The sequence below is a fragment of the Acanthaster planci genome, linkage group LG20 (assembly GCF_054643075.1).
Source record: "Acanthaster planci isolate LZ-2023a linkage group LG20, COTS_SCS, whole genome shotgun sequence".
Classification (NCBI taxonomy): domain Eukaryota; kingdom Metazoa; phylum Echinodermata; class Asteroidea; order Valvatida; family Acanthasteridae; genus Acanthaster; species Acanthaster planci.
Window position 1 is genome coordinate 6,677,205 of NC_141796.1, and position 20,557 is coordinate 6,697,761.

Sequence of the window (20,557 nt, forward strand, 5' to 3'; positions counted from 1 at the left end):
ATTTGATGAATTAGAAAGTGCTGTGATCTGGCTGTATTTTATCTCTGTATATCTACCTAAAACGAAAGACGCCCCCGATCTTATTATTGTAAAGATCCAAATCCTACTCCTTTTATGAGCAACTATCCAATATACGGAAACCCACCACGCAGATTTCTGAGTTTCAAAGATTTATTCATTAAACATTTACACATCTTGCCGACAGCCGACATAAATTCGTGTTATCTCCTGTAAGCAACTGTGCTTTCTCAAAGGTGACCTGTGACCCGCAAGGGGCCACAGGTCATGTATTGGAAGGGGGAAGGGTGCCAGTGTCTCGTGTCCTGGTCGGGCGGGAACTTCACTGCAATTGCCAATTACATTAATGTGCCAGAGATTGGATGGGTATGCTCTCTACATCAATCATCCCGTGTCTGGATTCTGCCTTAAATTTTTCCCCTTGCAGAGGGATTGCAAGACGCTGAGGAGGCAATGAGAATGTGTCGCAGAAATAACGAACGTGCGAGTGAACGGAGAAGAGTAAATGAAGCAAATACACCTGATACCATGGATGACAGCTAAATAACAGGAGCTGAGAAACTCTGCCTGCCCAGGATACCTAGCATTCACTGGAAAGCAATCGATGGAAAATTTCTGACAGTAGAATTCCATCTAGACAGGTATATTAAACAACCCAATGCGATGGCTCAACTGACTGGAAAGCCTGATAAACAAAACAAGCTGGATTGGCTAACTTTCCTAAAGTCTGACATGGTTGTGAATCCTGACACCTGATCAGACTAAACTTTGGAAAAAAATAGCTCTATTAGTACTTGAGCCTTGTCCACGCTGGCCTGAAAACTATGAAGAAAAAGTCAACTGCTTTGTCAGACATAACGAAAGATGACTACTGATGAGAGAGTTTCACAATAAGGTCAGACTTCTCCAAAATGACTTAATTGACTCAAATGAACTGCACTGGGAGAGTCTGCCTAGACTACAGTGACGTTGACTCACAACAAGCTTTCATTTTGACTTGAGATCTGCCAGAAGAGAACTCCAACTGTCATTTATGACCAAGGCCGGGAAGCCAAAATGCAGCACCTATGCACAATAACAAAAACAAACCATATGTGATAACTGATACATGTACACAGTTTCGGCCGATTTCGACGACTTTAATATGCACATGCTACTTGATGGATGATCCATTAGCACCGTTTTGCAAGTTTCATGCATAATTTGATAACAGCCAGTTGTGACTCTTTTTTCCCCCTTTTTTGGTGTTGTTTCTGCAGAGTAATTCCTGGAGACATCTGTTAGTATATTGTTTCCCCCTCAGCAAGTGACAGCTTAATAAATTTGCACATTTCTTTTTATGGCTGGCCTGGGGGTCAGTAGAGGGTCAAGGGGGTGCAGGAATCCAAAGTACATGTTTGGGATAATGTTAAAAATAGACCAAACCAGATCTGTGGCCCCACTGGAACATAAACTTTCAATGCTCCTTTACAACTCAAAGAATAAACACACTCCTAGTTTCAATCTAGCACCTCTTGAAGGTACATGGCGTTTTATTGGGAAGTTTAAGAAAACAGGTAAAATCAATTGTGCATTTTCCAAAATCAAGTATGCTGGCAAAACAATACAATTTATAAAAGTCAGTAATGGGAAGGAACTTTTTCAAACAACAGTAACAAGGAAAGCTATAGTTATTTGTAACTGTTTGCCAGCATTTCCAATTGCTTTAATTATTGGAAGAGAAAAAACCTTTACTGAATTAATACAAAAAACAACTGTGAGCCTGACGATTCCAAATAACTGCATTATTTAGCCATGTAGGGTAAAACTTTGAGTTGTATACCATAGCTTATGAAAGTCAATTTCAACATCCTGAATGAGTTACTGCATAATGATATGGAATGTTTCAATCGGGTAAAAAAATCACAGAGTGGAAAAACCTGTGTGCTGTTTTTCTTCATTTACTCCAAAGAATGCGTTGACTCCATTCAGGAACAGAAGACGAACTAAAGTGGACCCTAAGAAGAGAAACAAGTGAGGCAAAATGACTTTTTGTGCATACGCGTGCGTGCATCTGGTGTGAGGGGCACAACAGGCAAATAATATCACCGGAATCTGCACAATGCCAGCCTGCAGCATGTCTGTGGTGATGCTTTTCCAGAGTTCTTCATTTTCCTCTTTGTCACTGCTGCTAATGGTACTTCCCATATCCCTGATTACTGACCAGAGTTGTAGTCAGGTACCTGTATTACCTAACCCCATCCTATGATGAGTTCACTGAGCGAGACATTAGGAATCCTAATCTTGAAATACGGATGAAGCTACATACTACAGATCTTAGACAGTAACTAATTCCCCCACCCCCCCCAACTAAAGGCTTGGACAATCAGATTTGGTTACATACTATAATTTTCCAAGACAAAGGTTTTCAGAAAAACAACTGCCCCAGCAACTGTTTTTTGAGTACATATATCCCAAAGTTCAATAAAAGCAGAGTCAGGTTGGCGTAGTGCTTCTTTCCTCACCTTCCACCTCTATATGGTCCGGGTTTGATTCCGGGCTCGGTTCACTTACCTGAATCTGTAGGTAAATTTGACCCAGAATATTCCTCCCACTTCTAAAACTGTGACTATTTCTCACTGTCTCCTAGATGCAATTTTCTTCAGGCTTGCAAACTACGTACAGTACGACCTAAGGTGATCTTCAGGAATCCTCAGTGTTATTACCAGAAAAAGTCAATAATAATAATAGTAATAAACACTTTTGTGTATCGAAGTAAGCCCCATGACAGGTTTTGAGTTTTCTCTGCCATTGACTGCATTTGTTGTCTATGGGGCAGCAAGGACATCCGGGAGTTTCACAAAAATACGGGTAGCAACCACACCACGGCCGGCGAAAACAACTGCAACGAGCGCGCGCATACGTACAGATCAAAGAAAAGATTGTATAACCTGATCCTGTGTACATCGCCAAGGTCACTGTTTTCACCGGCGCAGTGCCTGTTATTTTGCGAGAATCCCGGATGTTTGGGCCGCCCCATACTGCCAATATTTCTTTTGATTTTGTTCACTATAAAACAACTCCCTCTTCTACAACTCTGTCCTCAACAGTTTTCCACATGAGTGCCCTAAGTACTGCATTTTGAGCACTGGTATAAGAACTGGACAAATAAACACATGAAATACAAATGGTCACATATGGCCTTTAACACTTTAATGTTCTGGTGGGTATCTAAAGACCTTTCTAACAGCAAACCTCAAAACAACAAACAGCAACCCCAGGGAACAGCTGTTCCAAGGTTGGAGTCAAGACTTGAAAATCAAAGAATTAAACAGAAGCACAGCCAGTGGTCTCTTTTTATATTGAGAGTGGAGGATCATAAAACCACAACAAGTGCAGCAAGAATAGCCCTGGCTTTTCTTTTAACGACTCCTGCCACTGCCAAGAAATTTACAGCCAACCTCCCCACAGTAGGGGGTAGGGGTGAGCCCAGGTACCCCATGCACACACTGGCAAATATTCCAAGCATGCCATAAGAACCAAAGTACAGAGGTGCACTTTGGTCAGATTTTTCATAATTTTTCTCCTGGGTTTGAGCCTGCTACATGCACCTCCATATGGTCTGAGACAGTCAATGTTTTTTCTGGGTAGCAAGTTTTTTTGTTTTGCCCCAGGTGAAAACCCTTTGATCGATGAAATGCACGTGTCAACCCCTTTTCGTAAATGAACAACACGGGTTTTGATCGTGCCTGCTGTGAGTGGAAATGCAAGTTCAAAACCACAGATCCCTCTTAAAATTGGGAGGAAAAAAGATTGTGTTTGGGCTCACATTGTTTTCCATCTAATACTTGTACACTTTTTGGTTCCATACCTGGTAAAAGTAATAGCACAGTTTAAAATGTTGGTTCTTGTGCTGATGTTGAAACTGCACAACTGTTTATTCCCCAACAAACACAGATAAGGGTAATTCTAGAAATTAGGGGTCCATTTGTTTTTGTGTCCCTGTCACATATGACGTGTGGTTTTGTAAGTTTAGAAGACATTTTCTAGTTTCAAAGAGTGATGAATTAACGCAAATTACCTGCCAAACAAATAGTAATAGTTAGAAATCAATTCTGGTGATATTTCAATGTCAAATAACAAAGATCAGATGTACGTAACAGGGACACAAAAAGGTCACACTTTTGGACCCCTAATAATCTGGAATTACCCATGATTTATAAGTATACTTCCAAACTTGATAGAGGGGTATTTAAAGTTTTATTTCCAAGGAAATGAAGTCAAACATTGAAGTTAACCTTGAAGAGCTTAAAAAGTTAATGGATCTGTTCTTCTGTACTGGACAATGATTACAGCATGACTGGCATGAGCCACATAACTACAATGTAGACACAGTCGCTCATCAAGAATCGTGGTGTTAGTACAGTTACTCATATCCATTCTTAGTAGAACTTCCTGAGTTGTAAAGATCAAGTGCAAACACAGACAAAGTTTTACTACTGGAAATCACTTTCATTGCTGTGGCAGTATGCTCTTCCATCAACAGATTTGCCCACATGTAGACGGTGTTCCTCAGTGCAACCGATGTGCAGTGCTTTGAAAGAGAATTTTTTTCCAATCTAGTGAGCCACATTAAGGAACCACTTGCCACATTCAAGCCTTTTTGTTAACCCGAGTATAAGATCTTAATAATTGATCGTTCAGTTCTCATCCATGGAGTATTTGGAGAGTGGACGTGACTTGGCAGCGAGTAGGATTGAAAGCTAACGGCATGTGCACCATAAATCAATTTTAATTGACAAATAAACCTTACATGAATGAGTTTTCGGGTTTGGCATTTAGGGTCTAATGAAACGCCGCATTAGGGATCAGTGAACTGAACTCGCTAAAGTGCATGGATGTCACAGGGAGACAGTGTACAGAGTTTACTAATGCACAGGGATGGCAGTCAGATCTCTCTATGTCCAAATTTCTGATGATTTTGTGGAACATTGAGGTTGATTTTTCTTTTTCTTCCTTCATTTTTAAAACTGAAACTCTACATGAACACCAGATCACTGCTTGACAGTTATAGGCAAGAGCCAGGGGGGGGGGGAGTTTTGTGTCATTTTTGTTTTTGTCTGACTTTTGTACACTGTGAGCAAAATCATTCCAAGAATATGTGAACTATTTCTGGAAAATTGAAAGGAAGGAAAATTGCTCAAAAAGCTTTAAAAACAACAACTGGAGTTTCCAAAAATCACTCAAAAACTAGGCTTAATTTAATGCCACTCCCGTATGCCTACAATGTTCCTCTGTTAGAACAGATACAATATGTACACTGAAACCACTGATCTCCCCAGCATTGCCACGGTTTCCAGAGTGGTTTGCAGATAGGCTATGGTGTGCAGTGATTGTGGAAGTTACTAATTACACACAATTTAGTGGTTGTGATGACAATAATGTATCAACTCCTAGAAATGATGGATATTGCTCCTCTGCACCAGTTCTTACAAGAACAGGATAGCAAAGTCCAGGAAATTGTTGTTTAAAATTTTATCTTTTGATTTCTTTCCGACCAAATTATCTGGACAAAAAATAAATAAGAAAAGACAAACTTGAAAAAAAGAAAGCTTAAATTATTAATTTCAAAAACATGCTTGTGCCAAAAGTCTGGCCCAAGGATCGACAAACACTAGACAATACTAGTGACGCAGGGTTGAAAACTGGTGACGATTCACACTTGAAAATTTTCAACCCAGCTCCAACCCTGCATCAATCATCAAGATTGATTTCAAACTGGGTTAAACTTAACCCTGCTCCGGACCAGGGTTGAGAATTTCCAACCGGGCTGAAAATTTTCGTGTTCATTTCAGACCTTTTCACAATAGACAAATCTCGGGGTTGACACAGGGTGGAAGCAGGGTTGAAAACTGGCGGCGATTCACACTTGAAAATTTTCAACCCTGCTTCAACCCTGAGATTGACTTCAACTTCAACTCAACCCTGCTCTGGACCAGGATTGAGATTTTCAAACCGGGTTGGAAATTGTTTGTGCTCATTTCTGGGTTGAACTCACCCCGATAAGCTCGGTTTGCACGAAACAAGTGCAAAACAAAACAGGGTTGAACATGGGGTTCAAAAATCCAATTTTCAACCAAGGGCGGTCATGGGTTTGCCGCGGGTTGAGTTCTGTAGTGTGAACAGGACTTATACGTAGCTAACTCAGCTGCGTTATACTGAATAAGGGACAAACACAAATGAACCACAACAAAATGTGTTTACTTGCACAGTTCCCTCAAGACTGGGGCTCCCAGATTAAGCAGGTTGGTTGTTTTCATCAGTCCAGTTTGTCCAAGAAGTAATTCCAATAAGGGCATCAAAGTATGGATTGGGGCAGTAGTGTTTGCATTTATAAGCAAACCAATGCCACAATTTCTCTAGGCCCAACTTCTCTTTCCACTTGACTATCTCAGCACATTTCAAGACCATGTTTTGTTTCTTTTTGATTGGAAGCTTTTATTGTGGAAAATTGCCTGTACAGTTTTTTAAGAGCCCTTAAAGTTACACATAAATCTAATTTGAACTAAAGAGCTTTTCTGGCTTACTCTAGGAAGCACTGCTGAATAAAAAAATCACACTGCCAAGCAGCAAAGCTGCTGGATCCAAGAAATCTGACAGATCATATCAAAATACTGTGTTCTAAGTTGTTGGTTACTGTGTTCTAAGCTGCTAGTGGTTGAGGCTAAGTTTTTGGTTACAGCAAGGGAAGAGTTAACTGGCTTCCATAAACCAACTTACATACAACTTAAATGTCAAAGAAAATACAATTTTGATTTCCCCCATTCCTTAATGAATGATTACCGGTACTATTATAGAACGTCAAATGGATTAATGATGTAATTTCATAATTGATTCTATTGTACGTGGGTGTAACTGTATCCTGAAGTTTATTGTTTCCTGTTCACTGTTTCATTCAGCGATGGTAACTTTGGCAATTTGAGAAAATTAGATTTGACAATGGCTGTGACATTATTTTACTAGTGATGAGCATCAACAGGTGCCATAGATGTTCCAACATCAACATCATTGTTTGTTTATACAGGTGCACTGCACCTGATTAATGTTGTGAACAAGAGACAGTATAACATCTACCAAAGCCCATTAAACTGAATCTATTTCCTGACTGGCCTAATCAAGATGTAAGAGCGAACCGAATGGTGGAGATAGCGTCATCATAACTGGAAAAAAACAACAGAACAAATTTGTTTTGACAAGACGACTGGGGGATGGGCCCAGGAGATTGGGATGGCGACCATTTGAAGAGGGCCTGATTATTCCCTGCCTCGAAGTCAAACAATCTCTCCCCTCCCAAATTCCTCAAGCTGCCAGGAATCCTGACTGGAAACTCTGGCTCTTGAGATGGCCAGCATTTCGTTCGGGAAAAAGCAAGGTGCGAGAGATCAGTCAAGAGGCCAGGCAGTCTTGGAGATGCAATGCTGAACAAGTTTAAAATGATTTAAGAGTCCCTCAGGTTTAGAAACAGTGAAAGAATCAAGATGAACATCAGACAGGCTTTCTCATGGATTTGTTTGAAATCCTGGGGATTGAATTGTACCACAATTCTACCTTTTCTAATGTTTATCATCAGATGAGTGCTGGGAAACGTTATCTGATACAATTCAAACCGTTCAAAATATCCAGATTCCAGAATGAGCAAGGAAGCAAAATTTTAACATTTTTTGTGTATGAGTCTTGCTCCTACACACTTTTGCATCCTGAGGGAATGATTTTGCTTAAAGAACTCTGAAAGATTTGGCAAAAATTACAAATCAGTTTCCAATCTGTATTACCCTTACAAACTCAAGTTACCTCTTTCCTCAGTTTCTTTGGCCTCAACTCAGGCCAGACTTGGAATAAGACACTGCAAATGCACAGCCCAAGACGACTTAGCGTAGCTGTTATGGACAAATATTAGTGCTCATGTTAAGACTTTTGGGAGATGGCTGACAGGAATGTCCACAAGGAGGAAGCGGGTGGGAGGGATTGATCAGAGAAAAAAAAGCACAGAAAACAATGTGTGCGCTTATGAAGCTGGAGATTGGATTAATGGATAGCGATTCGGCAGGCCAACTGGAGAAGCCTGGTTCAGGTTTCGCTTGGAGTGCACTTAGCTAGCCCACATCTGAAGACCAGCACAGGAAGCACACTGACTTCTTTGAACCAACTGTTGACTATTTCTCTATATGACTCTCCGGTTTCTCTTACTTCACTTGCTTTGTGTGCGCGGAGGACAGGAATGAAAATATGGGCCCACTTAAGAAATAGGAGTCAGGAAGAACGTCAACTGTTTGGAGAGAAAATGCCAAGAGTGAGGTTATGTGAAACACAGTTGTCAAAAGTTCCCACTGCGCTATTTCAATTTAAAGAGTTGGACAGAGTGAAAACAACACTGCTGCAAAGCAACATTGTTCCACGTCTTTACATAAGCTTCTGAGCAATTGAGATGCAGTCATTGTAGTCCTTGGGTTCACGCCACTTGTTTTCCCTCAAGTAACACTTCGGGCAAACCTCTGGGCTATCAAACAGAAAAAAAATTGTTGATTTTCCCATGAACCTCCACTTGCACACAATAGGTGACATCAAACTAAAAGGAAATGGTAAGGGAATAAGGGGGGGGGTTGGTGGATCCAGGCAGGGCTGGAAGTGTTTCTTGTCAAACCTAGGCACTAGAGTACCGCAGGCTTGACCCTGCATGCTGGGAAACACTGGAGCCTTAAGCTTGTCTTTCATATTGATGTTAAACTGTAAAATCTAGATACAATAACATACAATACAATACACTAAAACTTTATTATCCCATAACAGGGAAATTCAGCTGGCCTTTTTACATAGGGAATCATTAAAATGCATGTCAAAGACATAAATATCGAAAATACAAACAAACATATAAGTATTGAAAACAAATAGGTAACAGACAAAACTTTAAACAAGCAAAAACATATCACTAAAATTGTGATATTTGGCACATTTATCATCAGTGGAGGGTACAAATCTATGGCACCAAGCAACTCAACATTCCAATTGTTCATTATATCACCTGACAGCTGCTGGAATGAATGAGCTGTTGTATCATGTAATTGTTATGATCCTTTGTAAAAGACGGTTACTTCTCGAGGTTTGGAAAAAATTTGTATGCAACCGATGGCACCTGTCTGACATGATCGATTTCATATTAAAGTATGTCAGACTTAAATCAGTCAATGAGTTGCTCCTGTTGATGGCCAATAATCCTGCCAGCTTGTTTCACTATTCTATCCAACATTATGAAATTGGGTCCTCGTATTCCCAAACACACATACAAAATGGAAAGTTTACCAGATAGTTCAAAGCATATCCAAAATTGAAAATTCAAAGACAGAAGTTACCACACTGTGTTATTTGTATAGGTCGTCAACTTTTTCATAAGCCCTAAGGGCACAGTGCCTACAGTGCCTTTAGACCGGAGAGTGGTAAAATGGGATTATTCTCCATGAAAGACTGTCCAATTTTTCTGTCCCCCAGAAAGGTGGTACTATGACCATTGCTTACCTATTACTATTACCATTTCACAGATTAGTGAGCTCAATTCCATTAAAACAACGAAAAATAATCAACGTCTCCAGAGGGCAACTTGTCCCCTACCCCTGGGTAGGTAACGGGTACCTCCCATCTACTGGATAATCTGGCCCTGGATCCACGTTTGGCTAATAAGGGTCACTTCTTTTCTTTTCATTCTCCTACTTCTGGCAATTTAAGGGAGAGTAAAGCTCTCCCTTAGATGTTTGAGTGGATTGAATTTAGATATAAATAACAGGACGAGAACGGGAGCAATGATGACGCAAGCCACTCTGTCAACTGAAAAGCTCTCAAAGTTTCTTGATCTGTGGCTGAGTCCACAGGACGTTTTGCCATTCAAAGAAAAGATGTGCAGCTGTCTGCCGGCGTTGTTTATCTTAATAGCAAGCAGCTTGGAGTGACTACCACTGTCTATATCAGATGGCTTACTCAAGGAGGTTACGGGCAATTTGATAAATGGACGTCATCTGCTGCTGAGGATGGGTAGGAAAAAGCAGGCAAGTGAAGGGGTAGTTTGCGGGGGGGGAGCTACAACAGGGATGTACCCATGATTATCAGAAGGGGGGTTTGAAATAAGATGGCCTGGGAAGGAGGGTCCTCAGACTTGGGAGGTTCAGAGAAATGCTCCCCAGCAAAAGGTTTAAAAAGTACATGGAATCCTGCAACCTGGTGCATTAGAAATATGCAAAAGACAAATCCAAGACTTCTATTCTTTGCACTTGTTTTGATAATTAAAAATGGAGGACTACAGAGTAGAAAAATGAGCTTGTTCTTGTAGGTGTACAATACATGGAGTTAAGAGGAGAGACCCCATCTTATGATCCAGCTCTGGTCGAAAGTAGAAATTTCTGGCAAATTTCATGGGCAACTAATGAGAGGAATGGATCCTAGTATTTTAAAACCCTTATCTCTAAAGGTTGCAGACCAGGAAATAAGCTGCAGTGGACTAAAGAGATTAATATCCTTACTTCAAGAAATCAGGGAAAATGCAAGGTTTTTCAACTGTTTAGGACACACATCAAACTAAAAGTCATTTTCTCCTGCCTCACTTTCCTTTCAATTTTCAGTGGTTCCATAACCAATGACCTTTGGAAGTATTTCAACGCAGAGAATCCCTACAAATAGTTGTGGAGCCCATGTCCATTTTGAAACTTGATGACTACACTCCACTGAAAAATAGAGCAACTTGGAGGCCCCCATTTTGTCCAAAATAAATTTTCAGAAACACAAGCTTGAAGTCCAGCTATGGTAGATTCAGTCCTTTTCTACAAGCCATCCTGTCCACATGCCTCAAAGTGCTCTAACAGCAGGAGATTTGACAGCATGCATTTTACCAAACATTTTTCTTGATACGTAATAAAATTTTACTTAGTGGGTCTTATGCCAGCACACGATTTATCCTTTGTCCAGTTTGCAGAGTTGTAGACTTGAGTCACTTGACTTGGACTCGAGTAGGATTGGAGTCGCTATTCTTGCGACTCATGACTTGACTTGTAACTATCAGTTTTTGACTTGTGACTTTGTCCTTGGACTTGCAAAAAATGACTTGTGACTTGACTTGGACTTATCACATTATCATGCATGTACTTGTTACCGATGCAAGTCAACAAACTACTCAATTGAACTCATTAAAGTTTTAAATTAGGCCTATCAAGTTATGTCTTGCTTTTTAAAAATAATCAGACTTTGTTGTCTCACAACTTCTATTTCGGCCTTGTCTACCCAAGGCCACGTCTGAATCACTTGGCTGTGGCTTGAAATCACACATCATGGGACTTGTACATGTACTTGGACAAAGAGACTTATGACTTGCTTTGACTTGACTTAACCTGTGATCAAATAACTTGTGACTTGACTTGTGACTGGATGGACCATATGACTTTGACTTGGCTTTTTTTTTGCAAAAATTGACTTGTGACTTGACTTGGACTTGAAAATTAACTTGCTATCACCTCTGTCCGTTTGGCATTTCATAATCTTGAATTTGTCACATCAGATAATGCTCTGTCTTTGGTAATTAAAGATGTTGTCGAATGACATGATTAACACTGGGTCTGATCGGTGGCGAGATGTTGCGATGAACCAGGGGTATCCGCCAAGAGGTGTGTAAATTGACAAGGCACAATGTCAACGAGACCATTCTCTTATCGTTTGTAATTAAGTGTCAATCGGGGGCAGATCGTGCGGGTGCCAGGTTTCAGTTTGGGGTCTGCCAGCCTGTGTCACCTGGACAAAGTCACATGTCACTGCTGAGTAAGCAATGTTCTGCTCACAGAGTCTACATACATGTACCGTGGAACTGCACAGATCTTATGTCATCTGAATAACTTCGTCTATTCAGTATTAATAGCAGTATGATTTGAGGAGCATGGTAACTTTGGAGGCATAACTTTTTTCACACTTGGTGTTTTGTTTGGTTGCAAAATTTTTCTTCTATTTAGATTCAATTACAAAACTAAAGTTCAAGTCAATGGTAAGATAACAGTCAAATCCGTGAATATTTTTGGGACATTATCATAATCCAGGTGACAACTTCTTGGATTTATTTCCACAATTCATTATTTTGCCATCCCGATTTTGCAACTAATGGGTCTCCTGGTTTTGCTCTTAAAGTCTCTAACACACTGCATCCTGCCATGCTACATGTGCACTCCCTTGCCATGTACAGACCCTTATGTATAGGCATTTAACATCCTCTACAAAGGCATTTTACTATAAACCCACACAAACTGCTACAATGGGTAAATACCACCATGAAATTTTCAGCATTTAAGACAGCTACATGTAATGAACAGACCCCCCCCCAAAAAAAGGCATTAAAACAATTGCATGTGACCCAACAACCAATGATAGATTCCACATTTGGCTGAGAAGATAAGCTGCTCCTGAGTTGCTTTGCACTCTAAGGAAACGGTCTTCTGAGAAACAAATTATTCTCCTTGTTGCAGGAGAATTCATTTGGGCTTTCCAGCACTTTGTCGGACACCAGCTTTTACAGAACACAAAGAAATGGAATTCCCAGTGAGACATGCTGGCAGAGCTTCCACAAAATAAATTGTACCTCCAGCCTCTCCAGCAAGATGGATTTATCTCAAAGCACATGCATGATTCTTCATTTTCGGCTAGGATAAATCAAGTCTCAGTGGCCAATGGCACTTTTAACGAATGAAACATTTGCAGTTCCTGATACGTTTCGACGTGTCTTCCAACCATCGTCACTTTGGAAAATCTGTCAAGCACAGACCACCGCAAGCTTACTGGTCAAGTGGCAAGACATACAATCAATGTAGATGCTGTAAACAGGACAGTCTTGGGTTCAGTCCCCTCCAAGCAAGCTTATGAAATTTTCTCACAAGGCTCTCAGACATGACCAAGCACAACAGCAATTCTGAAACTGCAGTGACGTAGGGTACAATTGCCAAAGTCCATGTCCCAGGTGCTTTACAAGAAACTGGAGTAACTAAATGGAAAATTTCTGTTTGTTTGAAATTCCCAAGTATTTACCTCCAACACTTCTATATCCAATCATTGTCTGACTTGTGTCGAGCAATGTCCAAATCTTTCTCAAAATTTCTAAAACCTGTGTACTTCCTCTTGAAAAAGAAAAAACTCATTTCTAACTTCCCTTCATCAGCCCCTTCCTCGTACATCTTATCAGGTGATGGCCCTGTCACACAGACCACAGACACAAACTTCCACACACAGTATTGGATCCGGTTAACGTGCCACCTGCTATCCAGCCAATTAGACCCTGACAACTGCACTGAAACAAAAGCCGCAGTACTGACAACTACAAAAAGCATCTGCCTCTGCAAACGTTAATCCTGCAAAAAGCTGATAGATTTCAGGCAGCTACAGTGGCAACTGAAGTGGATGACCGACAGAATGCCAACCTGAAACCAATGCCACTCCCGCACTGACTAATTTACCGTTTTGCCTCTCCCTTTTTTTTCAGGCTCCTCTCTGGTCAGTAGAAATGTTTGCTGTTTTTAATCATGATTCAAATTTCTTGCGGTCCCGCATGACGTCCTGGGAGCCCGTCAGTGGTGGCATTAGTATAAGCCACAGGTCCTTTGCTTTAATTACTGCGTTACGAAAGGGGCTAGGAATTTATGGGATGAATGCCCAGGAACAGTGATGGCAATTAAGATTTATGTCAGACATACAAACAAGCAGAAGAAACAGTGAAAACTGGTTAAGCATCCCAAACAGCAGTGGAATTATGATGAATCTGTTGTCATCATTTGGAATGCAATGATGTATTATACCATGGCATTAGATACATATAGGCTAATTGCTGTAGACCCAGTTGTTGCATGTGTGTGGGGTGGTCTATTCTCATCTTCAGCGATCTACAGTTTTCAATTTTTCTCCTCGGTGTTGGCAGCTTCAGATAATAGCACTGTTCAAAGACTCTATGGCTGGCATGAACGGGAAACAATTTAAGATCCTGACTTGGAAAATCACTGACGACAAGATTCCTTGATCGTCTTTCCCAAAGACTATTTTTAGGTGAGGAGGTGTGAAGTTGAATACTTCCTTCCCCCCATCTCTCCCCTCAGCACATACGTTAACAGAGGGGAGATGGTTTGTGGAAGTAATCTGGAGTTGTGCCTGACGAATTCATCGACTGAAGTCCTCGGCTGAAAGTTTATCATGCTTGTGGAAGAAAAAAGCAAGAAGTGGCAGCTGGATATCGATTCCATGCAAGCATGAAAAAGCAGCTAATAGCAGACCTACACCCTGCACTTGAAGGGGGAGGGTTATATCTATGGAATTGCCCAAAGACCATCCAAGGAAAAAAGCCTGAAAAGTTTCCACCACCTAACATGAGATGCATCTAGTGCTGTTCATGCTGGCTTCTTTTTCGCTGGCATTTCATTAGCTTTGCTGACAATAAGGTGATTTGCGGATAAAAACAAAAAAAGAGGCAACCCGTTGCTCCCCTCCCCACTGAAACAAGACTGTATAAAGAATGCAAGACAATACACACATCTCCCCCCCCCAAAAAAAATCAACTCCCTTTGGGATTAAATTTTAACTACAAGCTGCTCGTCAAACTACAAAATTAAACAGGTAGTTCCTTTCCACTGATATCCATACGGACAGAAATACCCCCCATAAACAGGAACAAACCAAGGAAAATCAAGGAATCAATGAAACCGCAGCTTCAATTTCAAATTCCTCTGAAGTCACTGACCGCCCACAAGATGAGTACAGATCTTGCAATGCCCACTAGGATAGAACGCACAGGTCTGTGGAGGTGCTGCTCTGTGACGGCCATTCATGCTATCTATATAATCTAATCTTTCCCCTGCCCAGTTCTTACTTGATCATGCCACGGCAAATTCCTCAATCACACTGTTTTCTGCATTTTTTCCCTCCCAAGTCAACTCCCATCTATCTGACCGTAACTTCGTGCGCTGAGACACAGTCTCAAATTTCCAATATTTTTCCCAATCTTTGACTTCGTATGGTAAGAGAAGAAACCCAAAAAACTCTGTGTTTTCTTTGTCTTGTGTCTGGAGGCAAGAGGAGTGTTTGTCAAAACCACTCGGATCAATGATCACCTTTATAACTGAACTGAATATGAAAATTCATGGGTCCCTGTGATTTTGGAGGGGCCTTGGGGCCCTTTGCTCAAGTGGGGCAGGCGCAGTAACTTCAGACGTGAGGGCGATTAACGGCCAGCCAAGAACGACAGAGAGAGGGAGACTGTGGGCATGTTTTTTTGCCAGTGGCCTATTTGCAGGAACTCTTTGGGGTTCTGTTTCAATCCATGATGGCCATCCACGTTTCCACTGAAAAGGCCACAGTGTGATTCTTTGGCTAAAAATAGCTATGATGTGAATACGTACTAATTTTGTTACAACAGGCAAAAAAAATACACCTGCAAGTTTTCTATAAGCTTTGAGAGCAAGGGTTGTAAATATATAAATGCTAAAAACATTCCACTTAATGTCGTTTGTAATACACTTCTTTTTTTTACAGATGGAAATAATATCACATGTATGAGACATAAATTGAAACCATTTCTTTTCAATTGTGGGAAGAATGTTCCCGATCAGTGATGGGAGATCCTTTGATTTGATGATGCTCCAATTGGTTGTTCAGTTGTGAATTTTTCTTGACTTAATTTAATTCAACCAGGCAATTACCCGGCAGAAGTTGATGACTTGATTTGCTCAGCTTTTCAGTGTCCCCTTTACACACATGTGAGATGTCTCCCAAGGCATACGTTACACTTCCTTTTAAACCATCTTCCACAAAGGCCAATGAATAACTCTAACAAACAAGATGAAAGTTTGGACTGAACAGACGTCCAATATTGAAGAATTTCTTGTGTCACATTTACACCTGACTTGAGACAGATCTAGAACATAACAAGTTGAAGACTCCTTGAGTCCTGAGGAAAAATGACAGATTTTAATCTTGTTGCTATGACAACTCATCCAGTTTGATACAGATGACATACATCATTCCTCTAAATCTGAATACAAAATTGCCCAGGATGGCTATTAAAGACAGGTGCAGAGTGTTAAAAAAAATGGAGTTGAAATGTAAACACATTACATTATAACATCATGGGAGTGAAAAAAAAGATGCTATTTTGAGATGTTTTGTGCAGGTTATCATAGGTGTATCTAATCCGATTGACCGTGGGGCCTTTTGGATGTGAGTTTAATCAGCGTAAGGGCTTGTTTTTAGGCCTATGTTCTTCCCTCCCCTTATTTTTGAAGAGACACGTCTGCGTGTAGTCAAGCGGTATGCTCAAACCCTGGGGGCAATTTTCATGGTTCATTAAACCTGCCCTCCCATAAAAGAAGATTGGTGCTGACCCCTGTCAGAAGACGCATTGATCATGGAGATTTCGGAACAAACTCAGATGGGAAATGAAGTCAAAATCTAAAAGCTAGCTGTCAAAAACGTATTGACACCTTCTCCAAGGTTCATTTGCTATTTGCCCAGCAACAGCAGCAGAATAATTTCAAAGGGGGGGGGGTTGGCAAACAGTTGTGAGACCATCAGGCACCAGCCACTAATAGACTGATCCATTAAGCCCTGCCCCACGTAGGTCCTGCCAAAATTGGGAGGGGGGTCCTGCCCCCAGTGAAAAGTGGGGGAACACTCCTCCCAGCCCAGTTTCCCCTGCAAGTGTTGCCCAATGTAAAAAAAACAGTATTGCTGTAGGCTAGTACAACACGTAATAAATTGCCGAAATAAAAATGACTGACAAATAGACCAATGTGAAGCCAGCTTGAAGCATAAACTAGATCCGTATAGGCTTACCAATATGAAAAACATACCGTAACTTTGATCAGTAAACAGTCATTGCATTGCTTAAATGTATAACCAGTTCTTAATGTCAGCTTTTCCGATCTATGCTGCACGAATGAACGATTTTGGTACTTAGATAAAATAGATGAACTGATATCTGTAGGTCCTACAATAAAAAATAGAAAAGATACTAAATTCACTCAGTAAACGACCTGATTTTTTTCAGCAGAAGAGGTGACAAAAAATACAGATCTATTGATTTATAGTATGTGGTATTTACAAAAAATTCTCTAGGCATCCAATAATTGGAAGTGAAGTACCAAAAGTAATTTTCTCGAAACGTAATTGCCAAGAGATGAAAAAAGAGGGGATAAGCAAAGACTGTGAAAATGTGGCGCCAACTGTCTCGTGGCTCAATAAAAAGAGCTGCAGAAGTCACAGTTAATATTAGATTCGAAAGCAGCAACTGGAATGGGAGTTGAATGATCCTAGGTGCGTGTAGTACACCACCTAGTCATCCGCAATGACAATTTCCTTTGTATTAATGGTCCCAGAGATTGATACGGTCAATTTGCTAATACTCCAAAATGATGGCTTTGCCAGATAAATTGTGAGGCTCAGGGGAGGAGAAATGCCAGATAAATCATCTTATTTTTTGGGGGGGAGGCAATTTGTGGTCCATACAGCCTTCTGTCACTTGTGAAGGTGCAAAGGAGGACTTCTTCCATTTTGACGTCTGATGTGTTGTACTTCCTTTTTGTTTAGTTGTTTTTCATTTTGCTTTGCCCACAGTGGTTCAGCCAGGCTTTTCTCAGAGGGGGAGTGGGGCGGGGGAGGGGAGTGTGCCCACGGGGGAACCTGTTTACCATTGCTAGCCCCTCCTTGGCCACACCACTGAGTTTATATTATGGACAACTCTTTCAAGAACCTTGTTCAACAGGTCTGTGTTCACACTACAGTAGTGCATATCAACACACCACAGATGGTCATCTCCCTTCCCCCCCCTGGTGGGAGGGTTCCCATGGGGAGCAGTTTCCCCCTTGCCCCCCTGGCTATGACACTGCTCTTTGCTTTGTATCTGTGCACAATACATTTCTTTCGGACGGCAGTAACCACTGCTACTTGCAGACGTGAACCTGTCAACCAACCCTTGCAAGTGCAGGGACTTGGTCATAAGCTGTCAAGCACTAATAAGCTGGAGGTCGTGGGTTCGAGTCCCTGTGGGGTGAGCTTGTGAATCCATTTATTAGTTTTTGAATGGCACTCAGAATATTCTCTTCAGGGAAATGATGTCACTGAAAGGTAAAGCCGATACTGGCATTTTGCAACTGGTTTTTTTATTCTGCTATGATGAGGCATAATTTGTTTTCCTGAAGCAAAAGTTGTTATTTGGTAAACACGTGAACTGAGCTGAAATTGACTAGATTGACTTCCTGACAAGTTCCCAGCCTGCGACAAAACCACCTGAGCATTTTATGTTTTCAGTGAACTCTTGTCAACCTCGGAGGGGAACATTTTTTGCAGTGCAGATTCAGGACGCATCACACCTTGGCATACATAGTTTGACAGCCCATTTTCATTTGGCATGACCTACATGAAGAATGAACGGGAATATTCTAGGAAATGAGATCCTACAAACCATTTTGTGTCCAGCAGAAATGTGTCATGGGTCCGTTCTATAAATTATGGGTCCAATTTTCCCTGGCCCTGTCACATCTAATAGCTCAGGGCACATTTTCTAATTTCCAAGAGTGATGAATTAATGCAAATTACCTGCCAACCAAATAGAAATAGTTTGAAATCAAATTCAGTGGTATTTCCATGTCAAATTACACAGGTCAGGCATGACAGGGACACAAAATAATGTCACACTTTTGGACCCTGAATTTATAGAATGACCCTTAAATGGTAACTTGAATAACCTCCAGTTCCCAAGCTTAATGATGAGATGACGTCCAACCCACAAAACAATCCCCTAATGCACTGCATAAAAAGAGTTCAAACATCCCACCTCATCATTTTACATCCAACTTCACACATGTATGCAGTGGCCTGCGAAGAAGCGTGCATACTCATGTCTTCGATTTTGTTTTACATCAAACAGGCTGTGTAGGTTTTTCTTGTATATCTTAACCCAAAATCAATCAATCTGTTGATAAGGATCAATACCTGCAACGTGTGATGAATGGCGTGATCGGGGTAATAGTGAGCCCTAATCGTGCCGGAGAATGCAAAGTCACTCCCCGTCAGGCCCATTGCAGATTGCACGATTAATGGCTGGGCAGTTTGGGGAGCTATTATGAGAAACACTGAGGGAGAGGGAAATTAACTCTATGCTATTCTTGGATTTCGGCATCAGTTGCCCGGGGATCCTCCTAAATAACTCAGCAACTTGTCTGGCAAGACAGAGAGGAGAATCACTCAGGGGTTATGCCCTCCCACCCGAAAAAAGAGCCCCCCATTTCAAAGAAAAATGAAAAGTGATTTTTTGTTGTATTTCATTTTCTACCCGTCCGAAAGCATGTAAAAACCCTACAAATATATTCTCATCCCTCTGAAAGACTGTAAAAGGTAGACCCCCCCAAAACACAGTTTGCCAACCCCCCAACCCCCAAAATTTGGTTCTGTATCAGCTCTTGACAATTTGTTGGAAAAACAGTGTACAGCACTGCAAGATTAGGAGTGCAATACCTCTGTCTGCGTGGGCTTAGAATCTGGTAAGGTATGCTCATTAAATGTAAGCCTAGAATGAGTAAAAAGCTTGATGTGGGAAGCAGGCATGGTTGGGAGGGGGGGCTAGGGAGATTTAGTCTCCCCAAACTTTTGTCTAGGCCCCTAAAAATGGAAAAAAAAAAGCTGGGAAATACTGGATTCGCAGTAGCAAAAGTTACAAGGTGACATCACACGCAAGGGTCTAGCCACCGGCAGCGAAATTATTTTCGAAGTGGGAGGCCAGTTGTTGGACCATCAGGTATCAGCCATTAATAGCGCACTCCATTGAACCCACCCAATCACATGACCTGCAAAAACTGTGTGGGGGGCAGGCCCCCCCCGTTGAAAAAGTGGGGGGAGGGCTATCCCCACTTCCGCTGCCAGTGGGTCTAGCCCCCCCCCAAAAAAGAAAAAACTGCACATGGTTGGGAGTCCCAGACTCAACTGCAAAATTCTCAAAAGAAAGGATAAATGGATAAATCTTCCTTCATCTGTCAACCCATGGCAATAAGGTCAGTGTCTATGATGGGAGTTAGGCCAAAACACTACATGCGTGGGTTGTCTTAGGTGCATACTGAGAATGGGCAGACAAAGCAAATACAATTTTCCAGAGATGTGATTGTATACGTGTACAGGTTGCCTTGTGCATTTCTAATATGGGGCTGGGACCAAAAAACCAAACTTCCATCTCCATTCCCAAATCCCCCCAATGGAAACCACAATCTACAAGAACTGACTTATACATTCATTTATGCAGTGAAAACATTCATCAGTATTAGGCCCCATCTTTGCTACATTTCGCATCGATTAAAATTCCTGTTATGCAGACTTTAAAAGCATTCCTGATAGAGTATATACAATGCAACTGCTGACATTTTGGCAACATCTAGCAATAAACCTTTTGCCAGTTACACTTGAATAGAATCTGGTACACCGAGTTCATTAAATTCACGTGAAAATCTAAATTTGAATT

The 20,557-nt window shown here is 41.2% G+C and overlaps 1 protein-coding gene across 1 annotated transcript in view; it reads right to left on the minus strand.

The window, feature by feature from the left end:
- Window positions 1-20,557, minus strand: part of LOC110978497 (uncharacterized) — a 76,146-nt gene that overhangs the window by 25,255 nt on the left and 30,334 nt on the right. The gene's annotated exons all lie outside the window — the stretch shown is intronic.